Genomic DNA, 22,988 nt, shown 5'->3' with positions numbered 1-22,988 from the left:
GGCCTGTTTGAGAATATACAATGAACGTCGAAGTCTGCAAACCAAAGAACTGTCCTTCACAAATCCCTGAGGTTTCTCCATGTAGATTTACTCTTGTAGGTCCCCATTCAAGAAGGCACTCTTAACATCCATCTGAAAAATAGGCCATCCCTGAGAAGCTGCAAGAGATAGTACAAAGCAAATAGAGTTCATCTTGGCAATAGGGGAAAAGGTCTTGGAATAATCAATACCCTCAACCTACTAGAAACCCTTTGTAGCAAGACATGCTTTTTACTTATCAATGGAACCATCAGCATCATACTTAGTGCGATACAACCAGTGGCACTTAACCATCTTTCTACCCTTAGGAAGAGGACAGAGATCCCAAGTATGATTCCTCATCAAGGAAGAATACTCCTCCTCCATAGCACAATCCCACTCAAGGTGTCCTATAGCCTCTAAAAAATTATGAGGATCATTCAAAATGGCATGACTCAAAAGATTAGAACCCACAATATGAGAATGGGTGTGACAAGTATTTGAAGGATCACCAACCATAGAACCTGTCGCCTCAATAGTAAAGCGAGCCCACTTGGGCATCTAAGGTGGAGTAAGTGGAGGTGGGGATGGTAGATCATCAACACCATCATCAGAATCATCCTCAAAATAATCTGAAGAGATGTAGTGGGAGGAGTAGGTAGAGGAGGAGACACTAGAGTCAGGGTATCCACTGTGGAAAGGCGTTCATCAAACTAAACATCCCATCAAAATAGGACCTCTATGGAATCAAGATCAAACAACCTGTATGCCTTAACATCCTAACAGTAGCCAACAATAATGAGGGGTTAGCTCTTCCACTCCATGCCTTTCCTCTGAGCATTAGGAATAAAAGCCCATGCCCCACTGCCAAACACTCAGAAAAAAGAAACATCAAGCTTGTCATGAGACCAAGCCTCCTCAGGAGTCATATCTTGAATCACCTTGTGAGGCATCCGATTCTGAATATAGTTGGCACAATTGACTGCCTCAACCCAAAAAGATGAATCCATGGACCTGGACTGAATCATACAATTCTCTATCTCCCACAAAGTTTTATTCTTGTGCTTAGTGACACCATTCTACTGAGGGGTGTAGGGAATAGTAAATTGATGCTACAAACCATGCTCAGTGCAAAAATCTCTGAAAGCTTGATTCACATACTCCCCCCATTATCTATATGTATCCGCCGAATAGAATAGCCAGATTGCTTCTCTACAAATTTCTTGAAGATTCGAAATGAATCAAAGACATCAAACTTATACTTAAGAAAGTACACCCATGTGCATTTGGAGAAGTCATCAATAAAAGTGAGTACATACTTGGCCCTAGAAAAAGGAGTGGGAAATGACATGAGATCATTGTGAATCAACTCGAAGGGTGCCAAAGCATGAGGGGCTCTGCCCTTTCGCAAGGGATCTTTGTGATGCTTGCCAAGCACACAACCATGACAAACACCATCAGTGTAGGAAATCTGTGGGAGCCCAAGAACAAGTGTCTATGTACTCATCTACTGAAGATATCTATAATTGACATGGCCCAAGCCCTCATGCCAAAGCTTACTAACGGAATCTACATGTGCTATAAGAGATGGACCTGCACCCGCAGAGGGCTCAAATCCATCAAATTTGTACAAATGAGATGTAGTATCAACACTCCTAGTAGCCACAACCAAATCAAAGTCATGGAGGTCCTGAATAACCACATCATGTGGTGAGAACTCAACTGTCTTACCAGAGCCAGAAAGGTAAATCTGATAAATGGATAGGAGGTTTGTTGAGATGTTAGGGACAACCAGAACATCCTACAGAGTACCCTCATCCAAAGAGATGGAACCTGAACCCAATATTGAAAGTTGAATGAAGTCACCCACTGCAATCTGTGAAGTACCATAAGAGGCAAGAGAAGTAACCAACTGCTGAGTATGAGTCAAATGGTGAGAAGCACCAGAATCTAGTATCCATGTGGACCCATAGGTCAAAGCTCAAGCAGTGAGAGCATGACCTTTCCCTATGGAAGGAGAAGATGCCTGAGGTGAGGAGATGTGATGCTACTGCATGGCTTCCTCTAAAGCCTCTAAGTGTTTCCAACACCTAGAAATTGGATGTCCTTCCTTGCCACAAAAATTGCAAGTGACGCTTGATTTCTTCTTAGTCTTGGAGGAAGACTCACTAGACTGTGAAGATTTCCCATGTTTTGGAGGAAATGGTGCTTTAGAATCAGACTTAGGAGGAGGCTTGGAGGAATGCTCATTGCCTGCAAAATTCTTTTGTAGCTTTAGTTTCTACTTTTGCCTCTCCTTAGAGGACTGAGCAACCAATGCTTTGTTCTTGGACCTTGAGAGCATATCCAACTGAGAAAGATGAGACTGCTCATGAGACAAACGCTCACAAAAAACATCAAAGGTAGGCATGGTGAAACGAGCACCCAAGCCATCCATGGTGGAGTAGAAAGTAGAGGCAAATAACTGAAAATGACCCTGAAGCTTCAAAAGAATCAAGTGAATACACTCTATGTCTATCTTGATCTTGCCACATCCCTGAAGAACAGATCTGGTAGTCTTGAACTTGTTCAAAAAATCCTCAATGGTGGGAAAGGAATCAGGTGACAAGGAAACCAACTCTGCCTCAATCTGTAATGTCTGAATCTCATTAACCCTCCTAAAGAGAGACTCAAACTTCAACCATATAGCCCGATGAGTGAGGAACTCATCAAGGTGAAACAGAAGACTATCGGAGACATGCAAAGAGAGCAAACCCATGGCCTCATCCATCTTGTTTATGTGTTGAAGAAGCTCATAAGGATACTACAATAGAGGTTGAGCCTCATCCAAACAAGACCACAACCCTCATGCCTGAAGAAGCCTCGTGATGCGGGGCTTCCAGGTGTCATAGTTGTGTGAAGTCAACAACTCAATTGAAGGATCTGCCATGAGAACTCTGCACCTGCACCTGCTTGTTGGTTTTTTTTATAATGTGATCTTTTAGAATAGACAGAAGATGCAGAAGGGTTTGTTTGTTTTGAGATTTTGGGTGTTCTTGATTTCTAATATAAATGACAGAAAGCGAGAAAAAAAACACCCCCCACAATAGATAAGCCCAAACCCTAGTACATACTGATGAGAAGGAAGTAGTACATAAGAAAAAAAAAATCAAACTGAAATCTCATGTACTTGATGAAAATTTTGAGAAACAAGATCACATATCTGAATAGAGAATGCTAAGAGATTTCCAACGCCTATTCATTTTCGAGATAAGTAGTCTGTTTGCCCATTCTATGGCCCTGGGAGTGCAGAAAAGAGTCCTAACTTTGACTAGAAAAAAGTATGGTCAAACAGATTAATCAAGCAAAAAATACAACACCACAAGGTCCGGCTCGGAACCATCTTTCTGATGCCTATTCATTTTCAAAAAAATGACTCTATATGCTAAAGATATGGCCAAAAAATGAACCCCCCCTTTTAAAAGACAAGAGGATGGAGTTCAGGTGGCAGGGGCCTGGCAGTGGTGGCACTTGAGTGGTGCTCCAGGGAGGACTGGCAGAGTGGCGGTGGGCACTAGTGGTGGTAGGGGTTGGTGGGGCCGAAATGGTGAGGGCCGGTGGGGAGATAGCCGGCAAGGGCCGGTGGGGGAGATAGTCGGCGGGGCCAGAGGGGCCAGCAGAGGAGGGCCCGTGCTGACAGGTCCAGTCGGCCAAACTGATAGCCAACGACCGGACTATCAGGGGGTATGGGGTACCCTCCGAAACCCTTTTTGCAAAGATTTTATTTTTATTTTTCACAAACCTTTTTCACCTTTTGCATAAATTTTTGATTTTTGATTTTTTTCAAAAAATAAAATTTTCGGCCTGCATGTCGTAAAAACGCAAAAAAAAAAAAATTTGAAAAAAATTTCTCGAACTGCGTGCTAGGGCTGTATGGCCTGGTACTGAAGAAAAATCACCCCCAGATGCTCAGGAGTCAAAACTAGGCAAGTTTTATATGACTATAGGGGTTTTTGGGCCTTCTGAGCACAATGGTGAGGTCTATTTGGGCCCGAAGTGCTTAGAAAAAGGCCTATCCCTATGTACATAAAAAAACTTCCTAAAACCCTAGATCTACTTCCAATGCAAAAATTTTCAAAACAAGAACAAATAGTTGCAGATCTGAAGCTCTGATACCATGTGAGAGTTGAGAAACACAACACCATAGGAGCCTAAAGATCTCTACAAGATGAATAATCTATTACAAGGAGAAGCAAGGAAGCAAATGAGAGAAAAGCAAAACACAAAAAATATGCTTAAAAGAATGAGAGCTCAATATTCACAAAATATGTAATATGATAAAATACAAGGAAAAGAAAATTAACCTCTAATAGGTCAAGAAACCCTAAAAGGAAAAACCTAGGCTTGCACATAATAATTAATAAAAGAATTAATTATTATGCACCTAATGTTAGCTTAAGTGTAAAAAGAGATAATAGGGAGCTTAAAGAATTAAACAAATATTGTTTAATTAATCAAGTAAAGACCTGATTACTCTAACAATCCTCAAGGGTAACACTAATCTCGATGGTCGGCAGATGAAAAGTGTTGTGGACATTGTGCTACCTCTCTGCCAAAGCTGTCAATAATCCCTTGTTCATCTCGATATCGAGGATGTACATGAGATGTCGTAAACCGCACTGATCTATGTGTCTCAGATGTGTTGTGCTCAACTCAGGTACTAAGTGATGCATCAACAAGAGTTTCTCCTAACACTAGAGAACATCTAACTTCTCTTGTTTAATTAGAGAAGCTTGTCTAAATCAATCATTTCTAATAAATTCATCTATCCTATCTATCAAACAATCATGATATCAATCTATGATAAAAATTGGTTGATTAACCTATCAACTCTTCATCAAAGACTAAATCGGTCTCTTAGAGCTCCTATCCAATCTAAAACCATCAATCATGGTTATCTATCATCAAACGCAAACAAACTTATCTATCTACATTGACATCAAATCAAAATCATCAAATTATCATCAACCAAATTAAATTAGACATGCAAACTATAAAAAATACCCTAAAATCAACAAATGTGCTAAATGCATAAATGAATGCATGATCAAATCTATCAAAAGTGCAAAATAGGGTAAATGCACAACCTAATTGCACAAATGTGTGATCAAATAGTATGAATCTGTGATCATACTCAAATGCGTGACCAAAAAGCACAAAAGCATGACCCAACATGGTAAATGTGCAATAACATGCATATGCGTGACACAACATAGCAAACATGGGAAAACTATTAACAAAAGCACTAAAACAACCAAATGCATGTATAAGCGTGAAAACTAATGTATATGCGTGAAAAAAATGGATGCACTATAACTTTGAGAAAAAGCATGAAAAAAAGGGTTCAAAAACAAAAAATCAAAAACTAACCTACAATGCGAAAACAAGGAAATAAAATGTACAAATTGGAAAACAAGGACAAGTCTAGGTTACCTACCAGGGGTCCATACACAATTGGTCTCTGGTATCTATGCACTCACTCAAATTGATGTTGCTCGTAAGGGACCACCATCCTGCTAGCTTAGCACTATAAGTCAACTCTCCTCTAATCTCTCCAAATGACAAATGGAAAATGAAGTCAAAATGGGCCCAAGGTGAATTAATATAGTTATCTTTTTGATTTATTGGAAGGGTAATTAATTTTTATAAAAAAGAGGAGAGTGGTACTTAGTTTATTTTTTTTCAAAATAAATTTATTTGCAAGGGTTTTTTAACCAAATATTTTCATAATTTTATCGTGAGATTCATCACTCAACCCAAAAAATTTCAACATTTCATGATCAATCTCCTGAGGGGGCACGTAATCAACATTTCATCACCAACAAGGGCAATATTGAGACTTGATTTTCTTTGAAACAATATTGTTCCAACAATATTTCAGAGGGGCAAAATGTATACACTCAAAATTGGCTATGAATAATTAAATAAATATTATTATTTATTTAATGTATATTCTTCTATTAAATAATTAATTTGAAAAGATTAATTTATTTAATTCATTTTATTCCTCTATTAATTAATTCATTGCCCCTTTCTTCTAAACCAATTCAATTAAATATCTAATAATTAATCATCCCCTATCCAATTTTTCTATAGTCATATCAATTAAATAATTTCTTAATTATTTAATCTCCAAATCCAACTCATCTCATCTCCACATCACTTCCTCTTTTGCCAACTCATCAATTATATGGCTAAAGATATTAATATTTTTTAAATAAAATCGATCACTTATCTTCAACTTCTAATTCATAAATAAAAGAATGTGTATGTACACACATTTCTCAACCAATCCTATATTTCCTCCACCATCCCTAAATCTTGGAAGGGAGTCGAGTGCACTTGTCCTCACATCCCTAAATCTTCTCCAACCTTCCTACATTCACTCAAGTCTTCAACTCCAGTCAAGGTGAGCCTTCTGACACTTGGCTTTTCCTTCCACCTTTTCCTCCATTCTATAGGTGTAGGAGCAATATTTTCCACTTTTATCTCTCACATTCCAACCAATCTTTTCATAGCCATCCAATCTACATGATTCGATCTCAACCATTGATCTCTGCCACATGGGATTGTTTCTCATGAAAATCTATAAAAAGGCATTTCCTAAGAATTTTTAGAGCTAGTAGTCATCTAATAGATATCTTGCATCTGTGAGTTTTTAGCTTATCATTTTAGCATAATCATATTCAACAACCAGTTATCTGTCCATTCCACACTTGCCATCTTGGAAGCCACATAGTGCATGTCTAAGAGTAATTGTCTACAACTAGGAACAATGGGGATAGGACACAATGAGACGGGAGGGTAAAGGTATAATTTTTATGTTTTTATGTTTTGTTTCCTTTACTTTGTTTCATTAGTTGATATTTGGAGTTCCTGTAGCTTTCACTATCAATATTTGTTGAAAACTAACAAGTTGCAGGTATATTTTGAAGTAAAATTCCAAGTTGACACATATATATATGCAAGATTATAGGTTAACATCGACTCCACCCGGTCTCATAGGTCTGAGATTGTCTTTAATTCCAAATAGCGATACAAGAGATAGTAAAAGGCCTAGAATGTGTATAGCCCTAGCCATTGTCCTAACTTAGGGACAATTACTTAGTTTTTTATTTTATCCTGTTGAATTTGTCATATGGACAATATCTAATTACCCATTTGTCAATGGTAAGTCTTGTTTTGATGTTGACATTATTTTATGGTTTATTTGAGTGTGTTGGATTTTATGTTATTTTAATCATTGATATTAATTATACCCTAAGTGTTATAAATTAAATTAATAATTAATCATTGTTTATTGTGGCTTTAATTATAATTTTGATTTAATAAATATATTTCTGTTATTGGATATTATTTAATAAATGATTTATTATTTATTAAATAAATATTAATTTATTTATATTTAGCAAATGATTTATTGATTATTATTTACTATTTATTATTGTGCATGTGATATTTTTATTGTGGGGTTTATTTTATAGTGAAAAATTATTTATTTTGATATGTTATTTTATTATTTATTCTTTTCTTGGTTGTCAAGTGGAAGTTAACTATTTTTAAGGGATTTGTAATTGGTGATTTAATATTTATTTATTATTGTTTAATTATTTTATGGGGATTTTTTATTTTGGAATTAATTTAATATTATTCATTTATTGATTTAATATGATATTTTTACAATTAGGGTTTCACTTTTCTTTGTGAGATTTATTTAGGTAGTTGAGTTTTATTAATTATGTTTTTCATGAGAATTCATGGGAATTTGTTCTTTTTGAAGTTTTGGAGAGGAAATTTTCTTGCAATTTTTTGAAGAATTTTAGAGTTTGAAGTTGAGAAGGATTTGCAGTTTTTAGTTTGACTTTGGGTTTGCATTGAAGTGTGAATTGGATTTCTCTAGCTTGATTGATTTGGAATTTTGGTTGTTGTTCAAAAGAGTTTTCATGTTTTAGAATTCGACATCAAATTCTCTCTCTCTTTCTTCCTTTCACAGGTTTACAAGTAGGTATCTATTTTCTTTATTTGATTTTAGTTAATTTTTGTAATTTTGAATACAAATGATTATTAGGGGGATTTGGGATGTTTTTTGGATTGTATCTATTATCTGAATTTAAGTTCTTATTCATGATTTGTAAAGATTATGTTTTGTTTGAAATCGAGTGTTTAGATTGAGTGTTTCTATGTACCAATTTTTTTACATGCTTGATTAAAATCCCCATATCAATCTTGTTCTTTGTTTTTCTATATTTTTGAGGTTTTACTAGGCTCTTCTCAAATGGGTTTTTTTCAGAATATGATTTTGAGTTATTATGTTATTCTTTTTCTCTATTTTTGGTCATTTACGTAGTTCTAAGCACCACCTGCACAAAACAGAGGCCACCTACATAGTTTTCTTAACCACCTGCACAATTGTCTTGACCACCTATGCAATTATCTTGACTACTTGCATAGATATAATGACCACCTATGTAACTATCTTGACCACCCGCGCAATTGTCTTGACCACCTACATAGCTATACTGACCACCTACTCAACTATATTGACCAAGTGCACAACTATTATGGGTTTTGATCAGTTTTCAATTTTGACCTAATTTGACTTTCAAATTAGTACCAGAGGCTTAGGTGACCATTTATCTTGTCAGTTTTAGTTTTTTGTGTTTGATTTAGCTCAATTTGATTGATTTAGTGTTCATGTGCCCATTCTTGATTTGTCTTCTGAAGCTGAACATTTGTTTTGTGATTATGACTTAGTTTGAGGAGTTGACCATGTGATTAGTCCTTGTTTGAAAGTCATATTTGTAGATTATGCTATCTAATTTTTTTTATGGATTCTTGATGTTCCTATGTCTTACATTTCTTGATGTTTTTTTCAGGCCATAGAGTATAGGATATGTAGGTGCATCAAGGAGGAGTGGCTCACTATGGGGTTGGGGGCCCTAAGTTGCTACCAGGGTAACCCATAGGTGAGTAGATTAATAAGTCAAAACATTAATTAAACTTAGGATGGGATTTATTTCGGTTTTACACACACTAATAATATAATTTTATACCCCACTCATGGCCTTGTGTTCTCGTATAGGCAAAGGATGAGGTTGGGAAGGCCTATCCATCTACTATGATGTTGAGATAGCAACATGTCCATCTGTTGAAGTGTTGAGCTGGATTGATCATATAATACTTGGTCTGTATGGGATGATTGTACAATTTCACATGAATTATCCATGGGGGCTAAAGTCCAGGGTTAGGAGAGGAGTTAGACTACTGGGGTAACCCAAGAGAGGCTATTTGACGACACTCTTGCCTTATGTATCCTAGTATCCTATTGAGTCATTTTCTTGTGGAAGCCTTGTGGAGTTTTATAAATATGTATTTATGTTTCGATAATCTTTGGTTGTTATCTTTATCTTCTTATCTTGTGAAGTGGTGTCTTATGTATCTTGGTTGTGAGTTTGTTTAGTTGTTTTGTTCCTAGCCTTCTTGTTTCTTGATTGGGGCCTTGTGTCTATCTTTAGTACGGGGGTGGACCTACGAGTTCCACATGGTTGAGTGGTGTTGCTTTTTCACCCATTCAAAATATTTTGGTAGACTTGCTCATGTGCAGCTAGGTGAATCTTTACCATCTGCTTTTTAGTGTCTTCATATTCCAGTTGTGAGATGATCTACCATTATGTTGTTATTTGTTATGTATCTTCTAGATGTATTGTAAAAGAACATGTAATTGTATATTTGTATTGGTAACTAAAAAGATATATGAGATTATTCCAAGTGGAAATGTTTGTAATGTGATTATAGTAATAGATGCATTCGTATCAATGGATGTCTTTCAAGTGAATGTATTTATGTGAATTACATATGTGTTCTTATTTCTTGATGAAGGTCATCATGGGAATCTTTTATTTGGAACATTGTTATGATTCTTCTATATTGTGTAATGTGTTTACTTAGTGTTATATTGAGTTAAAAGATGAATGGTGTATTATGTCTATTTAAGAAAAAATAAAAAAATAGTTGTGTATTTGAGTTATTAGTTGTTATTACTCTAGGGTTCTTTGACATGGCATTACAAACAAAATAAATAACAATAAAAAATAGAAACAAAATTAAAATAGAAAGTATCTTAAATAAAAAATAGCAGCACTAATAAGTAAGGGATCTAATTAAATCCCTAGACTATCTAAGTAGCTTCCCTTTCTTCCAAGTGCCTATAAAGCTCTACAATAAGTTAATTTATTTGAAGCTTCCCCAATGTCCACCTTGTTGTCTTTTTTTTTTTACCTTTTATCTATCTATCCTCTATCAAGATCTATCTTGAAACTATTGGTAATGAAATTCAAGCTTGTTAAGTTTACTAATCTTATTCATTGACATTTTGATCTCTTGAAATTTATTGGCATACATAGCATACATTTTTGGACGAGATGTATCTTCATCTAGACTATATGACATATAGATTAGGGGACCATATTTCTTATTTATGAACATTTTTTCCTATTTGCCATCTAACTACTCCATTTCCTTGATTTTTCCTTTATTCTTGTTTTGGTCCTTATTTTTATTTTACTTGACTTCATTTCCTTTTTTATTTGGATTTTTTCTTCTTCCTTGCATAGATTAGTATTTTCCTTGTTGGTGAGGGGCTTTCTAGGTTTTTTGGGGATAGTAGTTTTAGCAATAGGGGCTACTTTTTAACATTCGGGTCAGTCCAAGAAGATGAGTCCACTTTTTGGCCAAAAAGTGGAAGTGTTTTCCCTGATTTTCAGATTTTGTCTCATTTGAGCTTAAATTTTGAAACACTTAGAGATTGAATCTTGGAAAAAGTCAGTAATATAAAAGATAGCCCTCTGAGTGTACTTTGCAAATATGTAATTTATTTTAATACCCACATAATAAAAAATAACTTTTTGAATGGAATTCTGAAAAACTATGTTTTAAAAATGCCTGTTTTAGGACCATACCATGCAAGTGTATGACCCACACTTTTTGACACAATTAAAATTATTTTCTCAAACCGTTTTGGGAAATGGTTTGTAACACATTGAAGATTGATGAGCATATTTTTCTGTATTTTTTTTTCTAATATTTTTTTTTTAATTAATTTTTTAATGGCCGTAATTATCTTTTTAAAAATTTGATGTGTACGACCCACATAATTTGATGTAAACTTAACATTTTTTGATTTTTTTTTTTTTTAAATACAAAAGAATTTTGTGTAGATTGATGACATAATTTTTTTTCCAAAATTCTTTAAAATAAAAAGGTTATTAAATTAACAAAATTAGTTAATATTTCAAATTTATGGACCCGATTTAGTATAAATTAAATGAAAAATAGTTAAAATAATCATTTTTAAAATAAATTTACATATTTAGAATCTAGACAGTATAATCTGAAATGGGTTTTAAATTCGTATAAAAATTCTCTGATTAGAGGCACGTAAACTATTTTTGAAGTTCATATTTGTGCTTTCATTCATGGAGATTTAAATTTGCAGGTCCATGTCTCAGGTGTGGCCATCCCAAGCCTATCCTGGGCCTAATCCCGAGCCAAGTGGTGGGTTGTGGAATCAACTTCCACAAAACGGGCCCCCATTTTCAAACAAGGGCAGCTTGTGGAAAAAAAGTAAAAATGCGATTTAGAAACGGGGGCCCGTTTTTTAAAAACGGGCCCCCGTTTTGTTTAAAAGCGGGCCCCCGGTTTAGAACAAAATGGGGGCCCATTTTTTTTTGGCTTCGGACCCTCATTACCTTTTGGCTCGGGAGTCTAAAGCATAAACGGGCCCTCATTTTTTGAAAACGGGCTCCCATTTATAAGAGTGTGTTTTCCAATGCATAGACTTCCGTGAATTTGTGACTCATTACCTTGCACTTGCCCATTCCTTTGCTAGAATTAGAGTCTAGCTTAGGATCCAAGATGGAGTTAGAGGAACTGTGATGTAGGAGCATCCAGGATCACAAGTAATCCTACATCACCAAATAAAAATACTTTTCATGTTCATGTTTTGCATTTTAGTGTATATTGAAGCTTCAAGAGAATCTTTGAGTGCTGAAGGATAAAATATTAGATTTATCGAGACAGATTTCATTTCAAAAATTAGAGGCAAATTGGGTGTTTAATATGATTTTACAAGTATTATATTACATAATTTCAAGGTTTCAAAGGTTGAAGGGGTTAATTGGAATATTATAAATTAAAAATGAATTAATTTACTTGATTTGTATGCTTAACAATTAGAGGGGATGGAGGGAATAGTGCAGTTGGTTCCTTTGGTTCTGTTGCCTCTGCATCTCAAGGACAACTTGTCTCTTTGGGATCTATGGTGGATGATGAGGATGATCGAGAGGATGGGGACCCACTACATTGGGATCCTCCTCTTGACTTTAAAAATACTGAATATTCTACAAATTTGGGTCATGAGAACTTGAATGCTGAGTTGGAAAAGATGGCTAGAGACAAGGTGGTCAAACCTTGGAACAATTTATTTGCAAACAAGCCTACTACCTTTCCCTCTGCGGAAGATATTTCTGATAGAAAGGTAGGTGGATTAGCTATTGTAGTACCAGATGTGGTCATAGATCACAGTATTTCTCTAATGGCATTTTCTCTAGTAGGGAAATTTGTTGTACCCAGACCTAATATTGAAGTTGTTAGGTCTTTTGTGAAGAGAAAATGAAGGGTGAAAGGACAGGTTGATGTCTCAACCCTGTCAAGGGGTTTTTTTGTCTTTTCCTTCTCCTATGGTGAAGACTTGGAAATGGCTGTAAGTGGAGGACCCTAGATGCTTGGGAAGTCTTCTTTATCTTTAAGAAAATGGTCTCTAAAAATGGAGCTCAATGATTCCTTTTTTGAATCTGCTCTGGTCTGGGTGCGGTTTCCTAGTTTGTTGCTTGAATTTTGGTTGGAGGACATGTTGTCAGGCATTGCTAAATCCTTCGGGGAGCTTGTGGCTATAGACTCTATGATAGCAGCATGAAAGAGACTGGTGTATGTGAGGATATGTGTTAATATCTCATAGAACACGGACCTTCATAGCTCTATCAAAATAAATTCCAAGCTAGGTAAGTGGGATCAAGTCACAGAGTTTGAATCCCTCCCTTTCATGTGTTTTTCATGTAAGAAAGATAGACATTGGGTAAAGGCTTGTCCTAGTAACCCAAAGAATGCTCAGAAGAACAATAATCATGTCAAACAGATCTGGAAAGAGAAGCTGAACAAAATTGAGGAGGGTAGATCGAAAGGAGGAACTGGACTCCCTAGTAACTCAAAAGATATAACAAGGGATGAAAGGAAAGCTAGTCCTTCCAAGGATAATCCTCAGGAGGAAATTAGAAAGGATGAAGAGAATGTATTTAAAGTTAAAACAAGTAATGGCTTTGAAGCTTTATAGATTCAAGAAGAAGAAAATGTAATTATAGAAGAAATTCTTGAAGACAGTGAGATTGGAGACATACATGAATCACGATATGAGATTCCAGAAGATACAAAATAGGAATGTAATAAAGTGTGTTCAAAGGCATCTGAAGCTCCAGATGTTATCATTGAAGAAAAGACCTAGTTTAGATCGCCTCAGGTTAACCTTAACTTTCTATTCCAGAACTTTGGGACTGATTCGCCCACCTCATCTCAATGAAAAGGAGAACCTTTGAATAGTAAGAAGTCTACATATAAAGATGAAGAAGATGAAGAGTTAATAGAAGTGGAAAAAAAAACAAGAAAACAAGGTGTACTAATGGGGTTAAAACTAGAACTAGTTCTAAGGTGGATATTGGTCTTTCCAAATCTCTACAGGGGCATAAAATTATGAAGTGGCATAGGGAGCATGAGAGAAAACAAAATATAGTTGATGGAAGGCAGTGAACCATTCAGGAATCCTGCTCCCAGGTTTCCAAATGAAGGTAATCTCTTGGAACATTCGAGGCCTAAATGGTCTCCATAAATAGGATGTGCTAAGGAATTTTATCAAAGATCATAAGCTGGACATTATCCTGGTTCAGGAAACTAAAATGAGTAAGGAAAAAGTTGAAAAATTAAAATTCTTTAAACTTGGGGGTGTATGTGGTAGAAGTTCTAATGGAGCATCTAGTGGGGTTGCCATATTTTGGAATAAGAAAACTATTGATGGAGACCTGATTGATGAAGATGGTAACATCATTTCTATGAGAGTCAAATGCATTGCTGAAGGAAAGGAATGGATGGTCACCAACATTTATGCTCCCAACTCTACAGCTGCTCGAAGCAAGTTTTGGGACAAAATCCAGCAAAAAAGAGGGAATTTTTTCCAAGATAGTTGGCTTTTGATGGGAGATATCAACACTCCTCTACAGGAGATTGAAAAATTTGGTGGAACCCAAGCTCAACTGGATAGCAAGATTGATCTTATGGACTTTATCAATGCCAATTCCCTCATTGATGTTGACCTTTCTGGAGCTTCCTATACTTGGTCTAATCAAAGGGATGGAGGAGAACTTATTCAGGTAAGGCTTGATAGATCTCTTATTACTCTTGACTGGGTCCTTAAGTATAAATGTTCTCTATCTGTTATTAATAGAATTAGATCAGACCATTATCCTATTTCTTTTGTTGCTAATTCTATTAAGGGAAAACGCTGCTTTCCCTTTTGGTTTGAAAAAATGTGGATTTCACACCCTTCCTTGGAAGCATCCATTGCCAAATGGTGGAATATAACTATGGATGGTTATGCCATGTTCAAAGTTGCTAAAAAGTTAAGAAATATCAAAGATAACATCAAGATTTGGAATAAAAAGGTTTTTGGGGATATTTTTGAATCTAAGAGGAAGCTCAAGGAGGAATTAGAATAGATTCAAAATTCTATTCAAGAACATGGTTATAAGAATGTCCCCAAGGCTAAAGAAGATGAGGTTCTAGCCAAATTACACAACACTATTTCAAGAGAAGAAATTTACTGGAGGCAAAGATCCAGGGCTATTTGGTTAGAGGTTGGTGATAGAAATACTAAATTCTTTCATATGACATCAATGAAGCATAGAGTAGCAAGCAAAATTTCCAGATTAATTGTTGATGATAAAACTCTTGTCAAAGATGATGATATAGGTGATGAATATGTTAGGTTCTTCTCTAACCTTCTGACTGGTAGCAAGGAACTTGACCTTGTTAAGCAACAAGATTTGGTTGAAAATATTCCTAAGATTATTGGACCTAATTAGAATAGGATATTATCTATCATCCCCTCAGTTGATGAAACTAGAAGAGTTGTTTTCTCCTTCCAAGGGGATAAGACACTGATCTCGGATGGATTCCCCATATTTTTCTTTCAGGAATATTGGCACATTGTTGGGGCTGATATGGTCAATGATGTCAAAGAATTATTTGGCTCCAGAAGAATTCTTAGACAAATCAACTCTACCTTCATTTCTCTAATTCCTAAGGTGGCTGGAGTTGATTCTATGGGAAAGTTTAGGCCAATAAGTCTATGTAACTCTTTTTACAAGATAATTTCAAAAGTCCCGACTTCTAGATTGTTGGTTGTTCTTCTGCTTGTTATCTTTAAGGAGCAAAAAGGATTTGTCTTGGGTAGGTAGATTCTAGAATCTATAATTCTTGTGCATGAGAATATCCATTCTCTTAATGTTGCAAACAAAGAGGGATTCTTGATAAAGTTGGATTTGGTAAAAGCCTATGATAGGGTTGAATGGCAGGTTCTTTATAGGATCATGGAGGCCTTTGGATTTGATGAGAAGGTTATCAAAATCACTAGAGAGTTGATATCAACACCAAATTTTTCTATTCTTATTAATGGATCTCCTTCCAGATTTTTTAAATCTTCAAGGGGTCTCAAGAAAGGAGATCCTATCTCGCCTATTCTTTTCACTACTTTGGCAAAATGTTTGAGTAGATTGATTCAAAAGTTGAAGGAGAATAAGATCATCAAAGGTTTGCAACCCTCTTTAGCTAATTTCTTTTGCACTCATCAACAATTTGTTGATGATACTAGATTGTGTGGATACTCTTCTGTGAGTGAAGCTTTTGCCTTCAAAAGTGCTCTCAGATCTTATTCCCTTGCTACTGGCTAGCAAGTTAACTAGGAGAAATCTACTATTTACTTCATCAACACCCCCTTGTTGAGGTAGCATAGGATTGCTAACATAATTGGTTGTAAGGTTGAGCTACTCTCCTCTACTTATTTGGCTCCTCCAAACTCTTTCTATAATTCTTTGATTGATAAGTTCAACAAAAAATTGGCTAGTTGGAAAAGCTCTATGTTATCGCAGGCCGGTAAGCTACAACTTCTTCAAGCTACCCTTCATAATCTGCCTATTTATGCTCTTAGTTTGTTTAGTATACCAATCAGATTTTCTGAAGCATTAGAAAGAATTTAGAAAATATTTCTTTGGTCTGGTGTGGAAGATAAGAAAATGATTGCTTTGGTTGCTTGGGATAAAGTCTGTGGCCCTAAAAGTAGTGGGGGGTTAGGTATCAAATCTCTTAAACCTTTCAATAAAGTTTTGTTAGCCAAACAGGTTTGGGGGGAATGTGGTATTAAGAAAGATTGCAGTAGGGTGTGGTTTGACAAATACATCCATAATCAGCCCATTCATTCCCTTCTCTATTTTGAAGATATCCCTGCTGGATCTTTTATATGGAATAGTATGATAAAATCTATTAAAGTTGCTCAAGCTAGAGCTAGCTAGGTCCTTGGCAAAGATAATAAAATCAGATTTTGGGAGGATGTCTGGATCAAAGATGAGCCTCTTTTTAATTAGGATTGTAGCCATATCATTGAAGATTTTAAAAGGAGGTTTAGTTCTATGGTCTGTAATTATTGGGAGGAGAATAAATGGGTTAGACTTGATGCGGTTTATGGTAGATTTTCTTTGCTCCAACATGATTTGTTGTCCTTTTCTATCAAAAAATATTTAGATGATGTCTTCTTATGGAAGAGTACTCCTTGGGGTAATTTTATTATTGCTTCTGCTTACAAAAAGATATCTACTCAGGCTTGCAACCCTATATGGACTAAAGTTTGGAATAGATTCCTCATTCCTAAAGTTAATATGTTTTTCTGGCTTACAATTCACAACAAGATTCTCACTATTGATAACCTGGTTTGAAGAGGATTTATGATTCCTATTAGATGTGAGTTATGTCAGAAAGAGGCTGAGTCTGTGGATAATTTGTTCATTCACTGTTCTTTTACCTAGGAAATTTGGGGTAAAGTGTGGATGCAATGGAAAGTTGATTGGGTTATGCAAAATAGTTTTAAGGAAGTCCTTTGGCATTGGATTTTCCCTACCAAGATTCCCATCATTAAGACCCTTTGCCCCTTTTTTCTTCCTATGACCTGTTGGCATATCTGGAAGGAGAGAAACAATAGAATTTTTAGGGAGACTAAGTGTTCTACTTAGGTGGTTTATGAAAAGATTTGTAGGGCTATTAAAGAAAACATCAATATCATTCACAAAAGCAACAAGTAGTGTAGTTATATTGATATGAATGATAATGAGAAAAGTATTCTAACAAAATGGGAGTTAATGAATAAGGTTTAGAATTCTGATATGAAGAGTAGAAGAGATAATGTAGTTTGGAGGTTCCCTCCTCATGATTGGGTGAAGGTGAACTTCGATGGTGCAGCTAAAGGAAATCCAGGTAATGCTGAAGGGGGAGGGGTTATTAGAAACTCTTATGAATTTTGTGTTGTTGTGATTGCTTCTCACTTTGGAATTCAAAACAACCATGTTGCAGAAGCTCTGACAATGTTAAAATGTCTTCAGCTTGCTCAGGGCTTCAATTTTAAAAGAATTTGGCTGGAGGGGGATTCCATTAATATAATTTAGGCTATTAAAGGTATTAGTTCCCCTTCTTGGAATATCCAGAATATCATTGATAAGGCAAAAAACATGTTACATGCCTGTGATAGTGTGATTATTACCTATACCTTTAGGGAAGGTAATAGGGTAGCCAATTTGTTAGCCAATGAGGGGGTCATTTTAGCGGTTCAAAATATCATTGATAAGGCAAAAAAATTGTTAGATGTTTGTGATAGTGTGATTATTACCTATACCTTTAGGGAAGGTAATAGGGTAGCCAATTTTTTAGCCAATGAGGAGGTCATTTTAGCGGAAGATGCTAATTATATCAGAGAGTCATCATGTAAGAACAAAGTCCGAGAGCAATTATTTTGTGACAGAATCAATGGTATATATTAATCTTATTATTACCATTTTTGGTTCAGACTTCAATGATAGAATTTGGAGTGAGGCAGATTGTCAGATGATGATCTATCTTAGGCATCGCGCTAATGAGTATAGGTGTGAAGGGCCTTATCATATTAAGTACTGGGTTAATTTGCATGTTTTAAAGGGCTACTTGAAAAAGAAGAAAATTACCTTGGTTTTTTATTCCATCTTCTCTATTCTTTAACATCTGGTCAGTTTGTGCTCCCCTGAGGGTTTCTATTTGAACAACTATTACATTATGGGAGGAAATCTCAATTGTAATGAGCCCACTAGTTGTGAAAGTTGGAAGGGTGAAAGGAAAATTTGGAGAAGGTTGCATAAAAATGGCTTCATTGATTATATGGAGAAATTGCATGGGAGCAAGAAGTTTGTATCCTACGGTTTTGATAAGGGTTGGAAAAATAATAGAGTTACTCTGTTTGGTCAGACCTGGAGAGTGGATGAAGATTTGGTGGCTGAGGTGACTAGTTTGCAGAAGGATGACATCAAGTTTTAAAGAGATCGTAAGTTCTCAGTGGAAGCCATAAAAAATTTCCCCAAGAATGAAGAAGAAAGGGCTCTCCTTGCCAAAAAAGATAATATTTCCTATTATCTCCCTAACTAGGTAAAATCCTTTTGGTAGAAAATATTGAAAGTGTTAATGGAGTATTTTACTATTGATGGTAGGTTTTCGAAAGTCTATAATTATCACTTTTTTATCCTTAATCACTTTCGCCATGGCTCTAAGATATCTCTTCCCTTCTATCTGGCCTTTTCCCTTAATGACAGTCTAGATGACCATACTAAGAAACCTAATTCCTACCCCATTGCCCACCAAGGCCTTATTTTGTTAATTTTTGAGTATCTTAAGGATAAAGTTAAGGCTAACAAGGATGATCCCTTTGTGGAGAATACCCATATTTATGAGGATTATGACAGTTCTGACTCTGATGAGGATTCTTCCAATCCTCCCCCTAAAAATAAATTGAGGGTTAGTAAGAAAGTTGAAGAAGATGCTGAAGAGACAACTGATTCCAAGCAGGAGCAGGAGAAGGAGGTGGAAAAAGAGGGTGAGGAAGGAGACAAGGATAATGAGCAGAGAAAATAGTATGTTGATGAGTCAGAAGAGAAGGAGAGTCCATATGATTCGAACAACAGGGATGATGTTCAAAATAATATGGAGGAGGGCAACCCTAGGTCTAAGGATTCTGCACAGGACATGGAGGATGCAGATACTATTCTGAATGCTGCTAGAAACAACTCTCTAGAAATATTTAATTTCTAGAAGCGGGTGGTTGATAATATTACCAACATTCAGGAAAAATAGAGAGAGCTGGAGGTTAAAATTGATAATTTGGTTAAGGATATCAATAATAAATGAAAAGAGGAAAATGCTGAGGATAATAGTGAAGTAAAGGATGAAAAAGAAATTTTGGATTGGTCGGAAGGTGAGATCATAAAGGGAGATTCGAAGCACCTAGAGGATGTGGTGAGGACTCTCAAAGAAAAGGGCGAGTCTGATAATAAATTGATAAACAATAGGATTCAAAAAACTGAGAGTGCACTGAGGAAATTCATGGAGCATAGCTTGGCTGTGTTGAAGGTGTCTTCTCAAAATATGAATGTGTTGGTTGCTTGCCTAGAGAAGGATAAGAAAAATAAAGACACTGTGATTGTTGATGATGAGTCGGGTTCTAGTTCTATCCAACATTCTTCCAGATGTAGAACTAGGTAAAATGCTAAAGAGCTGGAGTTGAAGACCAAAGGTAATCAACAGGTGTAGGAAAGTAAAGACCCGAAAGGGGTAGAAAATGTGATGATGATGATTGTCAGGGATGTTGAGGAGACCATAAATATTTTCACCTAAATGTTCTAGTTTTGTTTTAGGTGTGCCAGTCTCTCACTGGTCTTTTGCTATTCTTTTCTCTAGTTGTTGTCTTTTGTGTTGTTCTTTTGCAGCCTTTCTCTCTTGTTCTATCCTCTCTAGTTTCTCTAATACTTTTCTTTTTGATATGTAAGTGGGTTTTGGGTCCCTGAACACCTGGTTTTCCTTAATCAAAAACAAAGTGTTCATAAGGAAAGCCCATTATAATTCCATTCTTGTTTTATTCTTTCATTTCAAGTGCCTGAAATGAAGGGAAAAGCTAGTGATTTTTCAAAAAATAATAAAAAACTCTTCAATTTACCAAAGAGCATGACTTGGTTCTTGTTTTTATTCAATTTTCAAATGAATTTACAACAAAAAGTATTTTTATGTAATGCCCATCTCCTACCACACTATTTGTGTTTCAAATAGATTTGGTATTGATCTCTGACATTTTACTATGATGGCTGAGAAATGACCATTTGATGCACTTCTGTTAAGAGGCCCAATGTGCAAAGTGAGTCAGTAGGTTGATCATGTTTCCTCATCAATGTTTTATGATTATGGCTAGAGAATTAATAAAGATTTAATTAAACTCGATGTAATTGGGTGTAGGATAATTATATTTAACTCTTATTTTATTTTATTTTATTTTTTAATTTATTTGAGCCATTACCTACTTTTGATAAATCAATTAATCAATTATATAATTATTCATTGAATTAGTTTAATACCTTTAAATATAATTATCCTACATCCAATTATACTATTTAATTAAATCCATTTATTAATTCTCTATTCATAATCATAAAATATTGATGAGGAAACATGCTCAACCTTCTAACTCACTCAGCACATTGGGCCTCTTAACATAAGTACATCAAACAAGCATTAATCTGCCATCATAGTAAAATGCTAGAGATCAATATCAAATCTATCTGAAACACAAATAGTGTATTGGATGAAATTCTTCAAGAAGCATGGTGTTGAGATGTGGAAAGATTGGAATTTGCACAATTTAGATAAATAAAGAAACAAGCAAGAATAATGAGGATAAATGATCTAGAAGAGACATACATACCTAGAATCATTAATTCAAAGCATTATTGATAGTAACTCTTGTGTGGCACCTATTATTCTTTCGCCCACATGCATTGGATGCAAAGTGTAGCCCAAAATATACATTGCAATATTTGTACACTTGCAAATCTATTCTACAGTATTCTCTTTTCACGCACCAATTCAACAATGCCTTCTGTGTATATACTTAGATTGCACTCACCAAAGAGAAACTAAGTCTATTTTTTTTGAGTTCATCCTTGCTACCATGGGGTTTGCTGAAAGTCTGTATTGGCCTCCTTGCCTGCCCCCAAGCTGTCGATTTGGATTTGGTAGGGGAATTGTCACACCAGAATCTCCATGGTCGCTCTAAAGAATGCTTTTTCCTCACATCAATTAGTCTCCTCCTTCCTTTTTTTCTCCCCCCCCCCCCCCCATTCTTCCCATTCCAATAATGTTTTCCTTTAGAAGAATCCCTAGGAGTCCCAAAAAGATTTTTTCCCAAACTGTAAATCTCTACCCAACCATCAAAATCTGCTTTCAATATTAAAGAAACCAATATACATTAATGTAATGACTGACAAATACCCTAGAGAAATTAACCAACTAGCATGCGAATAGAGATAATTTTTTTTTCTAAACATCTACTAATGCATCATAATCAACTAACAACTCATATGCATCTAACATCCAGTAACATGATTTACATTTACCCATTATGAACATAATCACCAAACATGATTCACAAGGAGAAACAAAACAAAACATAACCTCTATCTTTCCTAGGGTACTCAACATCATTACTTACACTACTAATCATAAGCAACAACATCATAATAACAACTAACCCAGTGCACATTACTTATATTATTAATTCTTCTTTCCATGCACATATGCAAGATCATTTCTAGTCTATCTATGATAAATGTGATTTTCATCAATGCAACTACCAATTAACACCATTAGGTCCATTTTAAAGCACCAATACCAAATGTTCCTAATCCCAATCACTTTCTCATTTTTAACATCATAAACTATTACCAATATTAATTACCACATTATTAATCCATTCCTTAAACCATAATAAACATACGTACAATATAAAATGCATATCCATAGAGCCAATTCTATTTTCTTTAATTAATGAAGCAATCACAAGATATCTATGATACATATTAATACTCACCTAATATCATCTACCTTTTCATGAACATGTAAGGCCCATCTTTACTCAAGAGAACATCACTGTCACTTCATACCAAAAATTTCTCTTCCCGGTACAGGATATGACCCGACCTGCCCCATCTTCTTGCACACAAGCTTATACCACTAGATGCACACATTAGATCTATCAAATTTTTAGATAAGAGTTCAATAGGTTAAACCATATGATAACCTAATCTGGATCAAACATCCACCACTGTACTTGCAAAGGAAAACATATAACCTAGGAAGAGTAACAAGATCAAACCAATCACAAAAGCCTGACCTAGAGGCTAGACCTATAGTCTTGGGGGCTCTCGTAGATGGCCTTGCCTATGTGAATGCACAAAGAATTTGTAGTTCAACTTAAAAAGACATAAAATTCATATAAGCGGGTATGCAACCCTTTCTAGGTCATCATACCCCAAACAGTTCTCTTGTTGGCTACCACCCATTAAGGTGAAACAGAGATGAAGTCTTAACTGGACTAAATACATAGATCTCCCTACAAAAATTATCTAATCAATTTGTTTCTAATGATTATGAGCAACATACAAGGTACCTACAAAGGTTATAACCTACATAATCAATGGATCGACAAAAAAGAGACA

The sequence above is a fragment of the Cryptomeria japonica genome, chromosome 7 (genome assembly GCF_030272615.1).
Source record: "Cryptomeria japonica chromosome 7, Sugi_1.0, whole genome shotgun sequence".
Classification (NCBI taxonomy): Eukaryota; Viridiplantae; Streptophyta; class Pinopsida; order Cupressales; family Cupressaceae; genus Cryptomeria; species Cryptomeria japonica.
The sequence above is the reverse complement of the archived record's forward strand: the minus strand, read 5'-3'. Positions refer to the sequence as shown.